A 12,053-nucleotide genomic window follows, 5' to 3' on the forward strand; every position below is an offset into this window, starting at 1 on the left:
TTTTGTAGTGTATAGGAAGAGCTTTGAGAAGCCTCGACAGAGAACTTTTTGTCCCCCATCTGATGTTCCTCAAGGAAAATGGGTCAAGCCTTTGAACTACCATGGGGAAAACGTCCAGAATAGAAGGTGCTAGATTTGGCGGCAAGTGCTGAGAATTCAAAGAACAGTGGAAAGTCAAAAGACTATGCTTATGTGTCTCCAAATTATAAAGGGAAAAATCCCATGACAAGGACTCAATGGAGGCGATACCAGAGGAATCAAAAGGCTGTGAAAGAGGGGTCGACGTCAAATTAGAATAACTATGGGTCTGATTTCAGGAAAAGGCCTTATACTAGAAAGTTGACTGAGGAGCAGAAAAGAATAACTAATGATTGTTATCTTGGAAATTGTAGCGTAATCATGACATGTACGCCAGTTTTGGAAAGTCGGAAGTATAAAGAATTAAAAACGCCAATCTTCTCCTACAAAAGTTTCATTTTAAATTGGCCTTTTGAGGGGGCAATTTGTTACCCTTGAATTTCAACTTACTGTTGGCAGTGTGAATTGATAGCATGTCAATCCAAAATAGGAAGTTTTGAGAGTGTTTGGTCGAAGAGCTTTCGACTTCAGTAAGTACATGGTCGAAAATGATAGGTTTCACTAGTATTATACTTAGAAGAAAAGACTTGGAAATATTCACGTGTTTTCTAGTCAGAGGTTGGTCAAAGTCGAACTTAAGTGGATCAGATCAGACAATTTTCTCTGAGGCACGTGGAAGCCTGATGGGCGAAAGTTGCATGGTTGGGACACGTGGTGGCAAATGCGTAGTCGACCGTTAGGGCAGTTACTATTTTAAATGTCTATATAAGCAGCGTTGTTTGTAGTTTTTAGTGTCCGCATTCCTATGTTACTAAAGAAAACTCTCAATTTTTGTGCTAAAATGAGAAATGAGTGTTACTTTCTGAAAATGTACGTATGCGTATCATTTTATATTCATGCAATAAGTTTCCTTTATTTCACAAGTTCATGTTACCTTTTATGCCTTTCTTTCCTGTCATTTCCTTAAACTTTGTGCATTGTTATTTTCAATATTTTGTCTTTTACGCATTAAACACAAATCAAATAATATTAAAACACAGTATAGCACAATAAAGTCATGAGATTTACTACTTGATCTTGCAAAGTTAACTTTAATAAGAAACTAGCGGTTGTTTACCAAAATTCTGGATAAACAAGTGTCTTAAAAAATTCTTTCAAAGAATGGTCCTCATAAAGTTTTCCGTCCACATTTTTGCTCTCTCATGTGTAACGCCATTAATAGAACTGACGTGGCACGCCACGTGACAATGCTAGGGTGACAAGATGCTGACATGTCATGCCACATGGCCAAGATCAATATCACACTTTGAAGCCATTAAATTTCGTAGCTAATCGGTAGGCAAAATCGTAGCAAATTTATTTCAAGAATTTTGATTTTAAAAGAAAGCAACTATAATTATATTATGAGGACTTCACCACAACCACAAGAATAATTTCGCATACAACAAGGACAAAAACAAAAAGAACCGAGTTCATAAATCTGAAAATGTTACAAATTTCGTTGCTACAATCCTTAAACAAATTTCGTTGCATAACAATTTCAATGTTCTATATCTTGTCACAATCATGCTACAACCCTTAAACAAATTTCCAAGTACATTAAATAAAGTAAATGAAATTCAAACTCTATATTAGAGCTGGTGCTTGATCATTGATACTATTTTGCTTCGACAGTGTAGGGTTAACACATGCAAACAATGATTGATGATGTTTTTGTCTCTTCAACTTCACACCAAACAGAAAAGACCTCAAAGGTATTCTATTCCCTCTTGTGTTTCTCTGTGTCACTATGAACACTACTCACCCCAATTTATCGATCAAATTCATCAAGTGTTTTCTCAACATCATTCTTCATTCCTTTCACAAGACTGAGACCTGATTGCAATTCACTTGCAACTTTACTATTCTCTTGTTTTGTGTTAAGAATCTCACCTTGAAACTTTGCAGCTTGATAGCCACTTATTATCTCACCATTTTCGCCATTTTCGCCATTATTCGATCCTGCATTGTTACCGGCTTTCGCTATTTCGTCTTGAATGTTGCATAATGATGAGTATCTATCTACCTTGTTTGAGATATTTAGATAGACTAGAAATTTATTTATTTTTTGCTTGTAATTGAAATAACATTCCGCAAACAAGTTTATTGCTTGAAATCATATGGTTATTCTTTGCTTTGACATCTGTATCTCTTGTCTAAAACCAAAAAAAAAATAAGAAAGTGAAAAGGAAGAAGGAAGAAGCTGGACAAGAGAGCTTATGAAAATAAGCGGAAAACAACTTATGGTTATGTATAGTAAGTTATTTCTATAAGCACTCTCAAACCGTTTCACAAATTCTTATGTTAATAGATAGGATCAAATAAATAAATCAAAACATACCCAGAAAGCACTACTACAAAATATTCTATTGCAAAAGCATCAAATTATTCAAACCAATCCATGTACAATTCATATCTAATTGGTGAATTGAGTTCCCTTACTTCTCAATACTGATCCATTCCAAACAGAAAACCCCTTTCCAATCTGCACATCTTTGATAACGACGGCTATTATAATTTATTTTTGGTATTTATAAATTTTCATTGGTTACCGTACTTTTAGTGTAAATTAGTTAAAAAAAATTAATTTATTTTAAAATAAAATAATATTAAAATATGACCTAACATTTAATATTATCATTTCATTAGATTAAAATAATGGTACTCAATTAAATTCATTTATTAGCATAAAAAAAATGGACAGGAGACGAGATGTGAAATAAATAATAGTTGAGAAAAGAATGATAGTTGAAGTGGGATATTGAGGGAGGGACAACATAGCCCAAGTTGATGAAAGTATCGCTCAGACTAATCATAATAAAATCAATTTATAATCCATAATAAGTTGATATATAAACAATCGAAAAAGGGATAACTTAAAATAAATAAATAAATCAAAGTATTTCCAAAAATATAATACTATTATTATTATAATAATAATAATTAAAAATAATATTGAAGGAAAATAGACGGGATCAATATTATTCTTGTTATTGTTTGCTATGAAAGAATTTGTGTTTCTCGGAGGTGAACTTGCTTTCTTTCATTTAGAATTATTTATACACACCAAAAATTCTATAGTTAGAGTACTATGTTTAGGATAATATTCATCCTATCAAAATCCAATTGATCTAATTGTTATTTTCTTTTTTTTTAATACAACACAATTGACATTTTCTTCAAAATCCAATTGATTTGATTAATTTGTTATTTTTTGGCTAAGATTGACACATCACACTTAAAAAAAATATATATGATTGATATGTTACTTTTATTTATTTATTTTGTAGTGTGATGTGGCAATTGTTGTCCGATAGTAACTTATGAATCAGATCAATTGGATTTTGAAGAAAATGTCAATTGTATTGTATTAGACAAAAAAAACACAAATCAATCGGATCAATTGAGTTTTGATTAGGTGAATATTATCTGAAGAATAATAGTCTAAATATAGAATTATCGCGTGTATAAATAAGACTAAATGAAAGAAATCAAGTGCATCTTCAATCCATTTTTACTTATAAAAGAAAAACAAACAAATTTTTGTCTTCACTTTGTTGGTATTCATAAATTTTTGTTGGTTACCAATAGTTTTAGTGTAAACTAATTAAAATTTTAATATATTTTAAAATAAAATAATATTAAAATATGACATAACTTTTAATATTACCATTTCATTATATTAAAGTAATAGTAGTCAATTAAATTTGTTTATTAGCACAACAAATAGAGAGAAGAAGAAATGCGAAATAAATAATAGTGAGAAAAAAATTATGGTTGATGAATAACAATCCAACCAACTTAAAAAAACATAGTCAAATTGATGAAAGCATCACCCAAGCTAATGATGATAAAATCTGTTTATAATACATAAACAGAGGATATATAAACAATTGAAAAAGTGATAACTTCAAATAAATAAATAAAAATATTTCCAAAAGTATATTTAGAATATTTTTATTTATTTATTTTAAGTTAACGTTTTTTTATTGTTTATTTATCCTCTTGTTATGGATTATAAACTGATTTTATTATCATTATTTTAGGTAATACTTTCATCAACTTGAGCTAAGGTGTCCCTCCTTTGGGCATCATCCCAACATAGTTGGATTGTTGCGGTTCATCAACGATCATTCTTTTCTCAACTAATTTTTATTTCACATCTCGTCTTCTATCTATTTATTGTGCTAATAATAACATCAATTAAATTTGTTGTGCTTAGACATGCCAATAACTTAAAGGTTGTTTAGAAAGTGTGTGCAAACAACTTTCTATATTCTACATTCTATATATAAATAGGAGATTTAAGTCTCACCCTAACTAATTTTTTAGGGACTTTCTTGTTTCTGCATTTGTTTTTTATCTCACATCAAGTTTTATTGTTTGTGATCATGGACAATTATCAGCAAAATCCCTTTTTCTTCAATGTTAATACAGTAAGTAATATGATATTGCGTAAACAATGCAATTAATAAAAAAAAAAAAAAGAAGAAAGTAAATAGAAGAAAGAGAGACAAAACGTGATAAAAAAAAAATCAGTTTCCTCCCCTCTCCAAGCGTCACCACCATCTTCAAACATTTTCAAAGCTCTACCAAAAGTGAACATGGATGGTACAGTTTCAAATGATTTTCCATCCTCAATGTAAAACCGAAACCCACATTTACAAACACCTCATGAAAATAAAAACCCTAGAAATTCAATGCGAAATTAAATGGAAATGTAAAGCGATTTCACGCAATATCTATGGGGGTAATTCATTAATGGAGCATAGGGAACAAGATAGTAACGGAAAAAATGCGAAAAAGAAAATGTGCACCAACCTCGTCGGAGCAAGTCCGGTGGCTTTACGTCCCCGGCGCGGTGGCTGAATCGTTGGCTTCTTCAATTCTTCTTTCCTCTTCCTCTACACCTTCTTTTGTGTATCACCGTGTATTTCTATTACACAGTGGGATATATGGACTTGGTGTATGTGACGGTTAGAGAATTTTTAGGTAGTGAGAATTGACTGAGACAATTGTGGAATCGTGGCATGGGATTGAGTGGTGAATTGTTAGAGAAATTTTAGGGGTTCAAGTTTGACTGAGAAACTTGCTATTTTTCTGGCTTGGATGAAAGACTTTGTAACTTTAATCTTACTTCCCTTTGCAATCTTGTAAATTAAGGACTTTCTCCCTTTGACATTAATGCTTGAAATATGTATCACTATGCATTATATTTGTAGCCTTAACAACCTGATGTGAAGGTCACGAAGTAGAGATTGTGTCACTTTGAAATTAATAGTTGAACTATGTATCAACTAAGCCTTCTTTTGGTAGTCTTAAAAACTTGATGTATTGACAAAAATTTGAAGATTCAAATTAGTACTCCAACTTGTTACTCACTGTATGTATGTATATTTCAACAGCTTGGCATAGAATTTGGTACAAAACTTGTGACAACTTAATAAGCATACTTGTGGTTGCATTTGAATGTGCACTTCAATTAAAAAGCCAATTCTACTTTGTCTTTGCTTTGAATTTTGGAAGCATACTATCTTTCAGTTTTGCAATATGAACTTAATGAAAGTAAAATGGTTATTTAAACCAAGGTGACTAAGTTGCTTTGATCAAACAATGGGCAAACTAAGTGTTGTGAAATTATGACCCCAATTCTCAAAAGAAATACCTTAACTCAATCCACCTCAAAATGTAATTATGTTTTATAAGGAATACGCACACTTAAGGAGAAGTTTTCTTGAGATTAGATTATGATGTTTTGACTCAAATCCATTAGAAGTACACTCGATAATCAGTTGTCATTTGTCGCATTGTTAATTTTGACCCCTAATTTGCCCATGTGATTAGTGAATCATTTTTGTGGAATTTGCATATTAGATTTCACATGGATATTCATCCAAAATGAGAAAATTTCCTTGAAAGGAGATCATGATGTTCTTTATTTTTTATATACTCTTGAAAGGCTACGGTATGAATTTCGTTTAATCCAAGAAATTGTGTTACCTTACTTTAAGTCACCGCTTCACTTTATTAAAACTAAGGATTAACTTGAACCCATAAGTTTAAGGCCTGTTTGAAATTCAAGACAAAAAAATAGAATTGATTTTTGAAGTAAAGTACACATCCAAATTACAAGCACAGCTGCACAGGCATATTTGCCAAGCTTTTGAAGCATACAACCAAAATGGAATACAGTGTTTAGATTTCCGATTTGTTTCTAGAAAGACAAGACTAAGTCAGTACAAGATTCTACCATTGATTTCAAAATGGCACAAAAGCCTTAAAATACGGAAGTTCACATGATACAATACAACTTACAGAAATATAAGAAAATCTCCATTCAATGCAATTTTCCTTTGACCCATACGCATCCATAAAAGGCCATAATGCTGCATCTTCTCCATATGCCTAAACTTATCTTGGTCCTCATTCTCGATTCATCCATTGAGAACCTGTCATGAAAAACAAAGCATTTGGTAACAAAATTGTTACAATCTTACATTTGACCATTGAAACTTAAGATATTTTGAAATTATGATTTTAAGGTTTATATGATTTACCATTTTATTGTTCTGTATAAAGTAGCAGTGACAATGTTGTCAAATTGTGGCCTGGCTCCATGATATGGTGGATTCAGAGCCTTCCACCATAGGCTGCAATGCCTATTATATTTGCCATTTCTCCTGCAAAGGCGGTGATACCAGACATACAAGGCGGATTTTTGCCTGACTGTCATAATCTACCAACCGCCATTGATAATAATAATAAGTGGGCAGAGATACAATATACACAAACCACTAAAGTTCAAAGAATCAAAGAGTGCAAACATAATTGGCAAAATGAAATTTCACCATAATGTCCATCAGAATTTAAAGAGGACATAAAGAGGGGAATTGAAGCAAGTCGGATATTTTTACCATTTACAGAAGAAAAATTGTGGTTTGGATTGAAATCATTCACACACCCGAACAAGATTCGAGGCATTTCGGTCAATGATTCATTTCAAGGACAAGTCAATACAATTATACAAAGGAAATAGGCCGGGGATGACGGGTATTTTGGATTCACAAGCATATTTGTGTATCCTTTGAATTCAAGATTCTCAAAAGCCCTCCAAGCAGCCCTTTGATTCTGGCATGTTATTTCTGCTTGAGTGAATATATAAACCTGTCAAAAGCATTCAAAGATATGAGTTAATATTGTAGTCCATAAGATTAATGTCAAGTTGAAGGTTATAGCAATCATAGGATCAAAGCTGCAAAACGTACAAGCAGTCGGGTTTTCATGGAAAGTTAGCAATCTCAGTTGAAACATAAATAACTTAGTTCTAATCACAAGTTACTGCTGTAGTTTTCCAGGTTACAGCATGAGGATTAAACAATAAGCAGAAGAGGATTCGCAGATACCATACAAGCAAAAGCACACAAATTAGAAGAAGAAGAAGAAGAAGAAGATTGAGAGCAAGGCGGAGCAAAAGGGATGCAGGTATGTTGCCATGTCTATATTGATGTTTTCCCCATGCTTGTGCATACCGTTTCTTTATCGTTACCTGTAATTTCCCCTTTAGGTTTTTCGAAATTGTTGTTGTTGTATGATTGTATGGCGAATTGAGGCATTTCCTTGATCGGTTTTCAATAAGTAGTAGCCATTAGCCAATACAAAATTGTGGTTTTCGTTAATCTTTTGTCAGCAAAAACAAATTGATTTATTTATCATTTGTTAAATTATTTACTTTATCCACTGAACTAACTTACTTTATCATTTGTTAACCTTATTAATTTACTACTATTATTTTTGTATTATTTATTTAATTTGATTTTTATTTAAGTAAGAGTATTTACTTCTTTTTTTTTAATGTAGAGTTTTTGTATAGTTTGATTGATTTTATATTATTATTTCTAAAAAGAACTTCAACTCATAAAAACAACTTACCACCCACATTAAAACAATTTTCACTCATCAAACTTCTTTTTCGACTTTGTGGGATTTTCGAATTCTTTTGCAAAGACGAATCTGTATTAGCCATTTCAATACGAAAAACGAACATAAAGACTTAGTCCCTCTAACGAGCAAAACAAGTCAAAGTTCAAAGATTTGAAATGTCTAACGTATCATTCTTCTAAAAACTACGGAGCTTTGTCTGTTTCATTGTACGGGGAATACGTAGACACAAAATGATTTGTCTTGAAGAACTCAATAAACTAAAAAATAAAAAACCTTCTTTTCCTCTTTCCCTAAGTAGAAGTTCATAAACATTTCATGATAACACTCAAACACGGCACTAGTTAAACGGATTCCGTTGAGTACAACGGACGTGAGGGGTGCTATTACAACCCCCTCGCATAATTGACTCTCGAATCCGATAAAATTGCGATGACCATTCTCTCGTTTCTTTTTTTGGGTTTTGTTCGACATTTTTCTCATTTTTTAAGAACAAATAAATATCGATGGTGACTCAATTGTCCTACGAGCATACGATGCGCTCGGGTATTGTTTCGCGCCACGACATTATGGCAATTGTAGCTAGAAAATGACTAAACTTTAAATTAATGAATGTCAGTATTGTGAAAATTAGACAGCTGTAAGTTTGTTAGACTATTTACAATGGTTTCCAAATTCAACACCCTACTTTTTCACTTTTTATACTCCACATCATCTTCTCTCTCTTCCACCTAATAATTCAACACACATTCAACTTTTACTCACTACAATAGTTTTGTTTAATAAAATTCAACACCCTACCCCACTACTTTTATTTCATATTCTTATTTTCTTTTATATTTTTGTTTTATAATTATATATTAAAATTAATTATATATTAATATTATTATCAATTGAAATTATGAAAAATGACGAATTTTAATATTATTAATTATATATTAATATTATTATCAATTGAAATTATGAAAAATTATGAAAAAAGTGGAATTTTTTTGGTGTGTCCAAATCAAATGAACCAAGTCTCTATTTATAGAGAAAAAAAATGATGAATTTTGGTGAAAATAAAATAAATAAAAAATTTATTTACTATAAAATAAATGACATTAAATAATTATCATGAAATAAAAATATAAACACTCACAACAACCAAAAATATTATGTGGCCCCCACTAATTTCTCATTCAACACTAAATAATCCACATCACTTTCAACATATGATTCAACACACCATTGTACCAATTCAACTATTGAAAAAAAATTCAACACCTCCATTGTAAATAATCTTACAAGAGTGAGAAAGTAAAATTACATCACACAGATGCCACAAAACTCCACGCGAGATCCTTCTCCAAATGGCCACAAATTCACAACTATAATTGTATCAACTTTTTTCGTCTTCTTTTGTGACACTGCCCTACAGAGGCCGAAAGATAAATTAATTATTTTATACAAATTTATTAAAATCTAAATTAAGACAAACTTTTGAAAATTTTATTTTTTTTAAATTAAATTATTGGTCTGTATATCACACTCAATCATCCATAATCACTTACATTTATTTTGTTTTTCGATAACTATTTAAGATAAAAAAAATCGGTATTCATAAATTTTTGTTGGTTACCAATACTTTTTATGTAAATTAATTAAAATTTTAATTTATTTTAAAATAAAATAATATTAAAATATAACATAACTTTTAATATTATCGTTCCATTAGGTTAAAGTAATGGTAGTCAATTAAATTCGTTTATTAGCCCAACAAATAGAGAAAAGAAGAAATGTGAAATAAATAATAGTTGAGAAAAAAATGATGGCTGATGAATAAAAATCCACCCAACTTGGGAAAACATAGTCCAAGTTGAATAAAGCATCACCCAAACTAAGGATGATAAAATCTGTTAATAATCCATAACAAGATGATATATATAAATAATTGAAAAAGTGATAACTTCAAATAAATAAATAAAAGTATTCCCAAAATAATAATAATAATTATTATTATTATTATTAATTTTTTTAATGGAAAATAGACTGAATCAATATTATTCTTAGTATATTTGCGAGCGATGGAAGAATTTGATTTTCATTTATAAGGGAAAATGAATTGAAGAATGGAAGAATTTGATTTTCATTTATAAGGGAAAATGAATTGAAGAATTATATGTTTAGGCTTCTATTTGTAGGATAATATTCCCCCAATTAAAATCCATAAAAATACATATCAATTGGATCAATTGGGTTTTGATTGAATGACTATTATCCTAAAAATAGTAGACTAAATATAAAATTTTCGGTGTGTATAAATAAGGATGAATGAAAGAAAAAGTGCCTCTTCAATCCATTTTCACTTATAAAAGAAAAACAAATTATTTCTTTGTTTTGTAAACAATAGCAAGAATAGTCTTTGATTCTGTCTATTTTTCATCAAAAGTACTTTTATTTTTTTGGAATAATTTTATTTATTTATTTCAAGTTAATACTTTTTTATTATTTATTTAGCCTCTTGTAATGGATTATAAAGATAATGATTTCATCAACTTGGGCTAAGTTGTTCCTCTTTGGGCATCATCCCAACATGGTTGAATTGTTGGTTCATCAACATCATTCTTTTCTCAATTATTTTTTATTTCACATCTCGTCTTTTATCTATTTGTTGGGTTAATAACAACCTTAATTATATTTTTTTTTGGGACTAATCACATACTAGCAAAAAGTTCAGAGCACAATGCTCTTTTCACCACTTTCATGATTTCTCTTATTCTACATTAATGTTGATACAATAATGAGTATGATATTGTATCATAAGATTTTTTCTTCAATTCTTATGTTTCTGATTCATTTTGCGAGTTTTGATTTCTTGTTTCTGCATTTGTTTTTTTATCTCACATCAAGTTTCATTATTTGTGATCATGGACAATCAACGGCAAAATCCCTTTTCTTCAATTCCTTTTTATTCATCATTGTTGTGTATGTGGCGGTGTTAATTATCTCCTTGATCACATTAATCGTGAGTATGTTGTAATTTTCCTGCTAATTTTAAATGAAATCTCCAATCAAATTCGTAGTCAGGTCCTTCTCATAGATTGATTTTTTTGCCTTTCATTAGTCATGTTTTCTCTTTTGTTGTGCAAAAAATACCCGAACGCATCGCACGCTTGAAATATAACAAAGTCGCCGTCAATATCTATTTGTTTCTAAAAAACGGAAAAATGTCGAACGCTTGAAATATAACAAAGTCGCCGTCAATATCTATTTGTTTCTAAAAAACGGAAAAATGTCGAATAAAACCCACGAGCGTACGTTTGAGTGTGAATTGTTTGCAATCTTCTGCGAAAAACTAAGTGTTGATCGGTTGATTTTAGAATAATGATAGTTAGACGGTTTAAACATTTAAACTTTGACAAAATTCTAACTAAATTCAAAAATTGGAGCGCCTCCTCTTTCCAATTTTACGTATTTCTTAGTAATATTTTGGTCAAAATTGGTTTATTTAATTATATAAAATTTCTCTCTCCTCCTCGTAATCACACGTCACCACCATCTTCAAACATTTTCAAAGCTCTAGCAAAAGTGAACATGGATGGTACAGTTTCAAACGATTTTTCATCCTCAATGCGAAACCGAAACCCACATTTACAAATATCTCATGAAAATAAAAACCCTAGAGGTTGAATGCGAAATTAAATGGAAATGTAAAGCGATTTCACGCCATTTCTATGGGGGTATTCATCAATGGAGCATGGGGAACAAGATAGTAACGGAAATAAAGAAAATGTGCACCAACCTCGTCGTAGCAAGTCCGATGGCTTTACGACCCCGGGGCGGTGGTTGAATCTGGTAAGTGCTCTCCTCCTTTTGGCTTCTTCAGTTCTTCTTTCCTCTTACTCTACACCTTCTGCTTCATGCGAAATTATTGTCTGTTGCAAGATCGTGAGTATGCTCTGCGTTTGTGCTCGGATGTATATATGTGAGGTTGAAGGAAAATTTTGCCAGAATTT

General features: G+C 30.9%; 1 long non-coding RNA gene across 3 annotated transcripts; it reads right to left on the reverse strand.

Moving 5' to 3' along the window:
- Window positions 1-1,013: 1,013 nt before the first annotated feature.
- Window positions 1,014-7,777, reverse strand: LOC131660188 (uncharacterized). 3 transcript variants are annotated; one of them, XR_009300751.1, is made up of 5 exons: window positions 7,383-7,777; window positions 7,032-7,281; window positions 6,675-6,853; window positions 4,939-6,566; window positions 1,014-2,273 (listed from the first exon to the last, which is right to left on the reverse strand). It is a non-coding gene; the product is annotated as an uncharacterized LOC131660188 (long non-coding RNA). The 3 variants fall into 3 exon arrangements; XR_009300752.1 differs by having other exon boundaries at window positions 4,939-6,331; window positions 6,433-6,566; window positions 7,032-7,777; XR_009300750.1 differs by having other exon boundaries at window positions 7,032-7,777.
- Window positions 7,778-12,053: the final 4,276 nt, after the last annotated feature.

Source organism: Vicia villosa, linkage group LG3 (assembly GCF_029867415.1).
Source record: "Vicia villosa cultivar HV-30 ecotype Madison, WI linkage group LG3, Vvil1.0, whole genome shotgun sequence".
Lineage (NCBI taxonomy): Eukaryota > Viridiplantae > Streptophyta > Magnoliopsida > Fabales > Fabaceae > Vicia > Vicia villosa.